The sequence below is a fragment of the Neovison vison genome, chromosome 6 (assembly GCF_020171115.1).
Source record: "Neovison vison isolate M4711 chromosome 6, ASM_NN_V1, whole genome shotgun sequence".
Lineage (NCBI taxonomy): Eukaryota > Metazoa > Chordata > Mammalia > Carnivora > Mustelidae > Neogale > Neogale vison.
In genome coordinates this window covers 179,802,206-179,814,751 of record NC_058096.1, presented here as the reverse complement: position 1 = coordinate 179,814,751, position 12,546 = coordinate 179,802,206, and the positions used below count along the sequence as shown (strand labels likewise).

The 12,546-nt window shown below is 37.4% G+C and overlaps 1 protein-coding gene across 4 annotated transcripts in view; it reads left to right on the top strand.

The window, feature by feature from the left end:
• The window catches only part of CNTN4 (contactin 4), a 952,026-nt gene that overhangs the window by 391,199 nt on the left and 548,281 nt on the right, over positions 1 to 12,546 (top strand). The window contains exon 1 of one of the 4 annotated variants that reach the window (XM_044253130.1): positions 4,157 to 4,556. The exons of 1 other annotated variant lie outside the window; for it this stretch is intronic. The gene's annotated coding sequence lies outside the window, so the exon portion shown is untranslated. Of the gene's footprint in view, positions 1 to 4,156; positions 4,557 to 4,650; positions 4,667 to 4,827; positions 4,887 to 12,546 lie in introns of those variants that run through there. 2 more of the 4 variants (XM_044253132.1, XM_044253131.1) reach the window with 2 other exon arrangements.

The window sequence follows — 12,546 nt, the reverse complement described above, 5'->3', positions numbered from 1 at the left end:
TGGTAGCATCCACCAACCCCCTCCGTTGTGGCAGTTAAAAACCAGTCTTTCAAAGCCTCTCTCTTTGTTAAAAGGAAAACCAGAGTCTTCTGAGTAAAGGGCTTTTTTTCTCTTTAGATGATAAGAGAATCTCTATGTGTTCTCTAGCCAATATAATAAGGATAAATCAGTTTTACCCCAGAAAGTCAATGAGAAATACCATTTACAAAACCATTTTTCTATAATTTGTCTCTCCCTGCTCTCCCTCTCTCCCTCTCTCTACACACACACACACACACACACACGTGCACACCCATAGACACGCACGTGTGCGCACAGCTTCAATTAATAGACATTTTTTGTTAATGGTTACTCCACATGCCTGAGCAATTTGTAGCAGATAAATATTGAGGCGTGTAATATTTTTATCTAGCTCATGGACCAATTTTATGTCATTGTTACATAATATTTAAAATGGGCTATTTTGGGGGCACCTGGGTTGCTCAGTACTTCAGTTTCTGTCTTTTGCTCAGGTCATGATCCCAGGGTCCCCACATCAGGCTCTCTGCTCGGCGGAGAGCCTGATTTTCCCTCTCTCACTCCCCCTGCTTGTGCTCCCTTTCTTACTGTGTCTCTCTTTGTCAAATAAATATATATAAAATCTTATAAATAAATAAATAGAAGATAAATAGATAAAATGGATTTTTTTTTCCATAGACTGTTTTAATTTTGTGAACCTGTTCTCTCTGAGTCACTGTTATAGGAATTGGATTACTTCTTGGAAAACAAATAAGGCCACAGAGTTTCTCATGTGGATCCATACTTTTGTCTTGCTCCTTGATTACTTTATTACTGGCCCCATTGCTTTTGATTGGAAAAGAAAGTCCAGTCAAGCTGCTTTGATTGTCATTCCAATGGGTGCCCTGGGCAGTGATTTCTGAACCATTCATTCCTTTGAAATTTTGTTCTCAGCTGGAGAAATGTCACAGTTGTCTTAGCTTTTGACTCTGGCTTTTAGTGAGTGAGGCAAGGAATAGGAAATAAGATCACTTTCTAGAAGAAACAATGAGCAGTTGTATGCCTATCAGATGACTTACTGTTGAAGATTCCAAAACATTAAAAAATATTGATTAAGTTTCAACCTGTCGGGAAATTATTGCCATAACTTTCATTTTGCCCCTAGATTTGCTGAGGCTCAGAGCTGTGTTTAACTTGCTGAATCTTGTATTATGGCCAGAAAGAGACCTCAGGAGCCCCATTCCCCAGGTTCTTATTAGCCTTGACAAGAGTGTTGTTAAAATTGCAGACTCCTCAGAGTCCCACAGAGATGCAGTTTCTTGCAATTTCTATGCAAAGTCTAAAACAATCTCTGTATATATTTTGGCTTCTGAAATACATTGTGAGGTAATAGATCAGGTTATACTATCTCTGTGAAGACAGTTTCTTTTGTTTATAGTTGCTAATCATTTTTCTTTTTCTCTTCCTCTTTGCTATATTTATTTTGACATTAATGTTGGCTTTGACCTTAAAGGAAAAAAAAATACCAGACATTTTCCAGATTTAGGCTTTTATTATAAACCACTTCATATTTTAAATGGTATATCTCAGGGGAGAAATGTATGAAGAATTGATGGAAGTCAGAAATTTTTAGTTAGTAATTATCACCTACCATTAGAAACAAGTGCAAATCACATGATGTCAAAGTGAATCTATTACATATCATAATCAAAGATGAATCAAAGTAATTACCAGCCAAACAGGGATTGAATAGAACTTAAAACCAATTAAACTATTTATTTCGACTGTACCACTGAATAAACACGTTAGTGTTTTAATTTGCTGCTTTTTTCATTTACTTCAGCAATATGTTTGCTAATATGACTGAGATGCACAATTGCTATTTAATTAACCTATTTTTGTCAGCACCTCACATAAGCTGCGTGAAGTAGACGTGCTAAAGTCTCAATAATAATGAGCCAGATAAAAATAACAAACATGAAATTTATGCCAGTCATTTTATAACTTATGCCGAATTGCAGCAATACCTAAGGAAATAAGGAAACAGATTATCTTAGAGAAATTGGATTGAAAATACTTACGAATCATGTTGAACCAACAAAAAATTACTCAAAAGTTGAGTAAAATTTTTGAAAAGTGTAATTATACTGTTTCATCATCCTACACTTTGTTTTATTGCTATTAACTATTGACAGTGAATCACCTTGAGGCCTTGGATCTGATTTGGAATAACTGAGTTGGTAATGGACATGAAAAGGTCTGGCAGGATGCATTTTCCACGAGATCCTCTGTCATTGGAGTGAGTTACTTTTCTGGTTCTTGAGTAAGGGATTATAAAAGTATCAATTTCCTGTTTTTTCCCTAAGGCCAGTACCAAAACCCTAGGATAGCTTGGGTTATTTTGACCTTGTTGATACACATTTTTCACAAAAGCGAGGTAACGGACAATGTGAAGAGAAGCCATACCTTTCTTTACTTTCAAATAGTAGGAACATAAGAAAGAGGGAGTAATTCAATTAAATATAAAAAGACTCCCTACAAAGTGTTGTACTCTGGCATTTGGCTCATGAAGACAAACATCTACCTGGACTTTCAGCTTTTCATCCAGTTTTACTGACAGATAGACATAATTAGTATAGAATTAGATAAAATAATTTTCTGAACAGCCTTTTTTTTTTCTTTCACACATTTATAATTTACTTACACTTCATAATCAGGATGCCTTCCGTTCTCTAAAACTGCTGCTTATTAGCCAACTTATCATGGGACCCAGAAAGGTAATGGAAGCTCCTGCCTTTGGGACAGGTTTTTTGTTTTTGTTGTTTTGTTTGTTTGTTTAAGTATACCTTTATTTTATTCCCATTATTCTGGTTACTGTTAGAAGTGTAATCTAGTGGAGCTCTGCTTTCTATTTCTTAGAACAAATAGAGTGTTATACCTGTGAGAGCCCTCAAAGGTGTGGACCAAGCCCTATTACACAGATAAGAAAACTGAGGCTCAGAAAGGCAAAGTGTCCTAAGGTGAGAATTACAGCTTAGGTTTTCTGGCTCCCTGAATCCCCCTAGCCCCTTTATCACACAGGCTCATTAACTTCTAGTCGCTGTGTGTGTATAGCACTTTAAATTACCTCATAGGTGCCTTGATTACAGCGTTTTAAGGAGTGACACAAGAGATCAGGCTCCTTTCTCCCACATGGAATGTTTTACATCCCTAACTCACATTTGCTTAACTGAGGTCAAATTTACATTAAAGAAGAATCTGCAGAGTCTAGCAGGTGGCATTTCTGGGCAAAAGTGTAGCAGCACCATTTTTGGGGTTCTGTTTGAACGTGTTCGTGTTCAGGGCACCTGGGTGGCTCAGTCATTTGAGCATCTGTGTTCAGCTCCAGTCATGATCCCAAACAATCAGGGTCCTGGGACTGAGTTGGGACTCATAGGGTCACTGCTCAGCGGGGAGCCTGCTTCTCCTTTTCCCTCCGCTGCTCCCCCTGCTTGTGCTCTCTCTCTCTCTGTCAAATAAATATTTTTTTTAAAAAAAGTTCACATTCAAATACTAAAATCTCTTTGCCAAACCCAGCCTGTCTACAGGCAGCTGCTAGGCAGCTCTTGAGTGCATCACCCTGTGGACAAGTGATGAGCATTCTTTCAGGTATGGAAGCACAGTCAACAACATCGCAGTTCCTTTTAGAATACTTGGTGTCCCAAGTACTATGCCAGACCCTGTTTTGACTAAGCTGGACAGCCAGAACTCAAGAAGATGCATATCTTTGGGGACATAAAATGCAATCATAGAAACCATCTTTAGTCCATCTAGTCTCCCCAAAGTCTAGACCTGCAAAGGATCTACAATTGCATGTCTCAGAAACTCCACAGGGGAAATGAGGCTGCAGCCTATAACCTTCCTGGGAGCAGGAAAAAAAAACAGAAACAAAAACAAACAAACAAATAAACAAGAAAAAACAAAACCAACAACAAAAGAAAACAGAACAAAAAAACCCTAACAGACAAACCAAATCACAGGACAAATCCACCATATGTACCAAACAATCAGTGTAATTATGTTCTATAGTTGAGGAATTACATAAATTGCCCATTGGGAAAGAAACCTTAATCTCTACCCCTCCCTTGAAATCTATAAACAGCTGTGTGAGTCTCTCTATTTTTGAAAGGTTGAACACATTTGATCGGGGAACCAACTTGATTTCCTAATCAGGTTCAATGTGAGCAGAGCCAGTTAGAAATGTGTGTGATTCTCCCAGTGTGCGTCTTTGATTCATGCGCTAATTATGTCGATCCTTTGGGGAACACAGCCACGAAGCTGGGTCCTCCTTGATTAATGCTGGCTGAGAGCCATGCAGCACGCAGCGGAGAGCAGTTCAGCATCTCTAGTCCCAGCTGAGAATATGGTCCCATTATCTCCCAGCTGCCTAAGCAATCCATAAGGGCCTGTTCTGCGTGGATGATCAGTGTAGTGGAAGCAGGGACTTGCTGAGAGCTGAAATCTCTGTTTGATTTGCTGTAACATGTAAAGCGAAACTGGGACATTTTACTTTACAGTCTGTAAGTATCAGGTTTTTTTTCCCCCTCTTTCTCCCTACAGCTCCATGTGAATGTGACTTTGCAAGCTGCATTTGATTTTCTATTCCATCGCTCTTTGTTGAATCAAGCTGGTGAGACAGAGTGTAATCTGTTTAGAGCTTGCTGTTTCTGTCAGATCTCTTTTATAATTTATTCATACAGGAAAATAAGAGACCTTTCAGAATGCTTTTATAGAAGTTAAAAATATTTGGTTTTATTTTTAATTTGGAAGCATGACTGTATTGTCTGTGGTGCTCAGGATGGTTAGAGCATATGTTTATCTTCTGTATCTCTGGCTATTGCAAGAAAAATGTAAGTAAAAGTATTGTATACGTAAAGAGATCATCTGACACGCACTTCTGTATAAAAGAAGAGTGTGTCATTATTTCCAGAATTTGTTTAAGATAGTTTATTTTGCGGCTCTCTGCTGCCACTAAGAAAGGCAGAAACAGGAAAGTTTCTCCTGTTTTTCAGTTGCATGCTGTTTAGAAACTTTGCCAGGGGTGGGGAGTGGGAGTAATATATTAGGAATATTTGCACATATAAATTGCATATCTCCTTTTTCATGCCGAGGTTCAGTGTTTCAAAATAAGAGTCTATTCTTTAGCTCAGTTTTGCTTTTGAATGTGCCACTGTTTATGAAGTAATGTTAATTAAAACCAAAAAAAAAAAAAAGATTTTCAAATCTGAGTTCATTTATCTTTCATGTGTCTCCAAATACAGTCTATCAAATTAATATTTGTTATCCATGCAAGATGAATTGGTCATGAAAATGATATTAGAAATTAATATTGTTGATAATGTTTGCATGGTGTCTCTCAAATGATCAATGGCTTAGTGAAATTAAAGATTGTTATCACTAAGGAAAGGGATATGTGGATTTTTTTTGTCTGGGTTTCCCTAACCTAAATATAAATCACACTTTTCTTCCTGGATTGAACATAGAACAACTGAGCTGTTGTAAGAATAGAATTTGAATATAAGAGGCTTGAGCTTGAACCAATGGCCAGAGCTGGTATGGGCCAAAATGAAATTGACATCATTCATACCTGAAAAGGGGACTCAAAGTGCCCTCAATGAGCTTGAGACCATGGAGCCAGAGGATCCTGTAATTTCCAGAGTGGAAATACAATTTTCCTGAATAGACAGTAAGTTCTCAGAGCAGAGAAAAACCACAGGCTGTGAAGTATAGAAGTGTCTCACTGGTGGAGACAGAGTTTGTTCTCATTAGATTTGGTTGAAAGGAATGATACAAGGGAGAAAGGACTCAAAATAGATGGTTGTCTACATGAGCACAGGAGTTTTGAGGGCTTGAGGTTTGGAGGGAAAAGGTAACAAGCCAATAAAGAAAGTTTAACATCTGGCCAGATGGAGCAAAAGGAGAATGGCTGTGTTAACCTCTGGGTAGCGAACAGTCCCAAGGCTGTCCTTGCAGAGAAGTCTGTTTTCTGGGGGGAAAAAAGAAACAAAACCCAAAAACAAGTGTGTTGAAGGATGTGAATCACTCAAATCTGAAATGTATGTAAGTGGTTTTGATGGTTACAGTTCCTCTAAACAAAAGAATGGCATCATGCCTTTTGAAACCGAGCTGACTTTTGCAGGCGATAGTTACTGAGGAAGCCTCGGCTCTTTTTTAGAAAAACAAAAATTGTTGGTGTTTTTCTAACTAGTGCAAGGATATGATCTTGCAAAGATGTGGTCTTGTTTAAAATTATGAGAAGGTAGTCCTGATTTGTGTGTGTGTGTGTGTGTGTGTGTGTGTGTCGGGTGGGAATTTTTGCCGTTTGTAGAGAAGTATTTTCCTAAAGTAATTAAGTTTGATTTTTATTTTCCATTCAAACATTTAGAAATTTCACAGCCTATGATATTAAACATTTTTTGTGGCTGTTCACCACAGAGCTATAGGAGATTTAGCAAGATTTATAGTGTGCTTCTGTTACTTTAGAAATGTTTTGATTATTTTCTAAAAATTGGGACACTCACTCCCTAATTGTGCTTCATCTGTAGAAAAGGGGATTGGATGTTCCAGGGTTAGTTTAGGGTCTGGTCGTTTGACAGATGGGGAAGTCAGATGGGTGTTAAATATGCCTTGTAAGAGGTGATTTTAAAGCTCTGGTGATTTAATTGGTCTTCAAAATAAATGTAAAAATGTTGTAAGTAATAAAGGAAAAGTCTTATATTTAATATGTAAAGATCGTATGTCTCTGTGTATGTTTGCGTGCATAGAAATCCACCCAACATGCCTGGTAGACAGTTTCTGTGCTACTCTGACTACAGGACCCCCTCAGGATCAAGAAGGTGCTGAGGTTGAACAAAGTGGAAGGAATCCTGACAGGGGGCACATGAGTAGAAAGTAAAGCCCCTGGCAGTGTGTGCTGTGAGCACTTGGCAAATGTTTTGTCTGTACCCAGAGGGGACACAGCTAAGCGCAAAGAGGACTTCACAGCATCCTCAGAAGCAGTTGTAAGCAGGTCCTCCTTACTCACAAACTGCACTCCAGCCCTCTGTGACAGGTTGGGTCAGCAAATGTGAGGTGCAGGTTGAAGCTCTGTGAACTACCTCTAAAATAACTTCCAAGTGAATATGATGGAACAAAAAATGAATTTAATAGCCCTGAAAATTTGGGCAGATTTTAAATGTTACCAAGCCTTGTCTATTATGCATTATCAAAGAATCTACTCAATGGATTATCAATAACTGTAGAAGCTTGAGTTAAGTTCTTTCAAATTGCTGTGCAAGTTCTAACAAGCCACTTTACCTCTCTGTGCCTCAGCATTTCCCTGTAAAACTAGATATGATTTCTAAGATACTTTCTAGGTTAGGGAAGTCTGTGATCCTATGACACTTCAGTTTAATCTCTCACTCACTCCTGGAAAGCCCTTCAAATTGTCCAGGGACTGAGTGAAATGTGATTTAAATGTCATCTGATGCAAAATATTACTAGGATTCTTTCTTTTCTTCCTTTCTCTTTGCTTTCTCTCTCCTTTCCCTAGTCCCTTCCTTTCTTCTTCTTTCTCTTTATCCCTATTCCCTCCCTTTTTTACCTTTGTCCCCTGTTCCCTCTCCCCCATTTTTATTAGTGAGTTGTTAAAAAATCAAAAAGAAACGAAGTTGGGAATGCCTGTTCTTTTGATCTGTTTGTTTACCTCCTTTTCTTCTGAGAGATCATCAAGGTGTAAATAAGGTATGTAATGATGTCCTGCTCTGTTGTGTATTAAATTTACTTAATCCTAGACATGATTTTGCATAAGGGACCTGAAAGTTATAGATATGAATATATGTGTTTCTAGATTGTTCATATTAATTTCTAAAGTAAGAGAATATCTTGTCTTATAGATTTGAGGTGATTAAACAGGACTTATTCAAGTGTGTTAAGCTAACAATATTTACTTTAAAATTAAAACAAAAACAATTTCACAACTGAGTGTACACTTCAATGTAGTAGGTGCTAAAGAACTAAAGAGCTTGGTTTAAAAAAAAAAAAAAAAGATGTACCAAAGGATTTTTATTTTTCCCCAAGAAATGACAGTCTTATTAATAGTATAGAAAAGAAAAGCCATAAATGATTAAGAAATAGAGTTAAGAAATAAGAAATAGAGTTGACCTTTGAACAACTAAGGTATTAGGGGCTCTGATCCCCTGCACAGTCAAAAATCTTTGTATAACTTTTGACACCCCAAAAACTTAATTACCAATAGCCTAATGTTGACCAGGAGCCTTACAAGATAACATGAACAGTTGATTGACACATATTTTGCATGTTATATGTCCCTGCACAGTTGAAAATTACACAAACTTTGGACTCCCCCAAAACTGAACTTCCAATAGCTTATTGTTGACCAGAAGCCTTATTGATAATAAAAATAGTTGATTAACATATATATGTATTATATACTGTATTCTTTTTTGGTTTGTTTTAAGATTTTATTTACTTATTTGACAGAACAAGAGAATGAGCACAATCAGGAGAAACAGCAGGCAGTGGGTAGAGAGGCAGGGAAAGAGGGAGAAGCGGGAGGAGGGGGAGAGGCAGGCCCTCCCAATAAGCAGAGAGCCAGATACAGGGCTTGATCCCAGGACCCTGGGATCATGACCTGAGCTGAAGGCAGACTCTTAACCAGCTGAACCACCCAGGTACCCCTATATACTGTATTCTTAAAATAAAGTTAGCTAGAGAAAAGAACACATTTTTAAGAAAATCATGAGGAAGAGAAGTACATTTACAGGACTATATTTATAAAAAAATAAAATAAAAACACCAATAAGGGGACCTATGCAGATGAATCCTGTTCAAGGATCAACTGTATATACCTGACACCATAAACCAGTGACCAACCTTGTGGAATTTAAGTCAGATAAAAAAAAATTATGGAAAATGTTCTTTGTGGTGCTTTTTCTGTGATCTCAGACTGTTTATTGCTAGTGAAGACTCAGTTAAAAACTACAAACTACGAATTTACTAATCTCACTACTGATGAGTCTTGGGCTTCTTGATGTGCTCAAACCAAATTGTGAGTAAATTCCCTTTGCGTGTCTTTACTACAAATACTAGAAGCAGCTAAATTAATTTCAGAATTGATATTTGTTAGTACAAGGATGGCAGTATTTTTTGCTTCTTTCATTGTTAAATGAAATAAAAATACACATTGGCCGGATAACCAGAATGGCACTGAATAATTACAGACTAATATCCTTCCTAACAGTGGACAATATTTATCTCTATTTTTAACAACTAGTATACTTGTAGATGGGTGGTAAGTGCCCATTTGAGAACAGTAATAGCTTGGATTGGCTCCACTTCTTATTCCAGAACAGAGTAGTGTTAAGGCAGCTTTTAAATGGAAGTTAGAATATTAATTTTTCCCTCAAATTTTACCATTAGGAAATCCCTGTATATGTGGCTTCCTACTCTCAAGTTTGAATATTAATGTTATTCCTTATTGAGCTTGTAGACTATATTTGATGTGATCCATGCAGAGTATAAAATTAATTTTCCAAATCTCATAATATTGGGTAGATAGCCTGGCTTTTCAGGCAGCAGGCCGTGTTGTTAGTAGAATCAGTAACGTGACACAGTTTCTCTATTTTATAGTCGTGCATCCTTCCATGGCCAAAATGATTTGTACTTATGGACTATTTCTATGCAAAAAATATAATGGTGACAGATAGGTTTGATAATTTGTGGCTTTCAAACCCTTGATTATAAAGTTACCAGGCAGCTCCAGGGGCTCTGCTTTTGGATTTAAACCAGTGCTTCTGATGACTTGAGATGTTCAATTCAATATCACTTAGTTAATAGCTCCAGTGGTTTCTCAGACTGTTTTATTGTGTAGTTAAAAAGGTAGAGTTGTAAATCGGATTTAGACATGGCTCTGGGTTTTGTACATGGTTTCGCATGTCTTCACCTATATTCCAAAGTAGGAATGAGAGTCCTTCTGCATATTAGCATGAAATCTCTCTGTTGTTTCAAGAAAGGAACAGGATGATTTAATACTGAGAAGAGCTATTCAGAAAGAACTGCAAAGGAATAAAGTATTTCTATGGTTAGATATAAAATGCAGGGCTACAGATTCTGAGGATATGACAGAATTTAGAGACGCCGCCTGTGCCAGGCAGTTGGCAAAGGGGACTAAAGGAGACAGATTTAAGTCTCGCCAGAAGGAAACCCTATATCAAGGGATAGAAATGTGAGTGCCCTGGAAAAAAAAATGTAAATAAGGAAGTAGAGGAATGAGTATATTGTAGTTGAAAGAGATGTGGCTTTCCTACAGAGGAAAATGGTGTGAGGGAGGAAACATATTGAGTTTAAGGACACCGGGACTAATTCCAAAATAGTTGGCATAGGTATTGTTAAGTTACTGTGCAGATTTTTAAGAAATTTACATCAATGATGAGATACAGAGAAAAAGGAATACTCTTGGCACTTAAATGTACTGCCCTGACAAGCTTTAAAAATAATTATCTTAAATGTAGTGATTGTTATGGTACCAGAGGTAGACTGTCTTATTTCAATGAAGGTTTTTGCAGTAGTTATTTTGGATATTGTGTTTACTATGGTAGATATTGGTACACAAGTGTATATGCAAATTGTGTAGCTGTATATGTACTTGGGAGTGAATTGTCTGGATCCTTCTCCCAATGTCTGTGTTTATGATCTCCCCTCCCAAGACATACCCACACACCGTTTATATGTGTTATCCTAAATTGTCGCAGGACATGGGGTGGACGCCTGAGTCCCAGGAGGTCAGTTTTATTAAATCCTTTGACAGCTCAAGAGGTCAATTTAAAATTCTTTTTATTGGTTGTAATACTACACAATACTGAATGACTTCTTAAAATCATTTCCTTTCAATTCTCTTCAACTGAGTATGGTGTTGAGATTAATATATTTAGGTCTCCCAAACATTCAGATAAATTCCTTTATCTACTACACATGATCCTCTAAATGAGTCATGACACTAATTACACACAGTCGTGTGCAAGAACGCACAACTGAGAATTCAGTGCATTTATATATCTTTCAGACTGGTAGAGTTGCCACATACAGGCATCATGCCTGACACCAGAGGGGGAAACAACCACCATCTCCCAGAAGAGAACAAATTATGTGTTCAAACATGGTCTCTGGCATCTTTATGATGTGTGTGCTAAGTGTGAATCTGGTAATTTAAGGTGTGTGACTCTTCCTCCCATCCAGCTGTCTGGCTGTTGTTCAGGGAGAAGAACAGCAGCAGATTTAGACTGACACGGTCCTTCCCTGGAGTCCCCCTCCACCCCTCCCAGCAGGAATCCACAAGGGTATTAGTTGATTGCTGTTGTTAACCTCTCTTGTAGTATTATATTTCTTGTTGAAAGTACCTTTTGTGGCATGTGAGTACATTTAAGAGATGTGAAACTTGAAAAATGACTTTACGTTTAAACCTTCTTACTTAAATTATGAGGAAAAAAACAGTTCTCAGGCTAACTGATGCTTGTGTAAGTGTATACATCTAAGCTAAAATCTTGGTGAAAATTTTTGTTCCTCAAGAGCTGGTTGAATGATTAACATGGTTTTAGTGGTATTTTTTTTTCCAGATCATTTTCATATCTTGTAAATGATAGTCAAGATGTTTATGTAAAGTGATAGAGTAAAATATTTCACCTGAGAAACATTTTCAAGTATATGACACTTTTCAGTCTCAAAGTATTCTGGAAGGTAGAGCTAGGAACGTATTTGGAAGTCTGGTGAAGGTTCTGATAATTCTACAAAAGTAACTGTTTTAATAAAATTTGGACTTCACGTTGGAGTTTTTCCAAAATTGTGAAGCAGATACCTTTGGGTGGAATATGTGATAACTTTAGGCAACATCTAGGTAGGTTTTTTAATGAACGTGTTAATGAAAAAATATGTAACTTATAAATAAAATACATTTTATAGATATAATTGCTTAGGACAAGGCTGAGATGTTTTTTATTTTTTAATTTATTTTATTATTATTTTTTTTTTTGGATAAGCACTTCTAGAACTCATTCTTGAATATGGCAGACCGTGTCTCATGCAAGTGACACTGCCATAGGTTATTTCCTGCATGTTCAAGGATGGCCAGCCTAGCAAACAAGGAGACAGGGACTGGAAATCATGGGATTTCCAGTCTGAAGTTATCTACAGATTGCCTCGTCTGTCTCTCTTTTAATGGGCTTGGATGCTTACCCAAGATAAAATGGTGGTCTGGTAGTATGACTAGGAATGGAGCCTAGTGTTTCCAGAGCTCCATATGGTGCTCTTTTCCTGACAAGAGACCGACTCTTGAGTTTCTCTTCAGATTTTATGCACATTTCATGATGTAGGAACTCTGAGAGCCAGAGAATCCAAAAACAAAGGCCTGTAGAAGCCAGACTGAAAACATGAATGAAGGAAGTAGACCACGGGTCAGAAAATAAGTAATCTACAGGGTCATGTCAGAATAGCATGTAAGTGTTCCTCCTACGTACT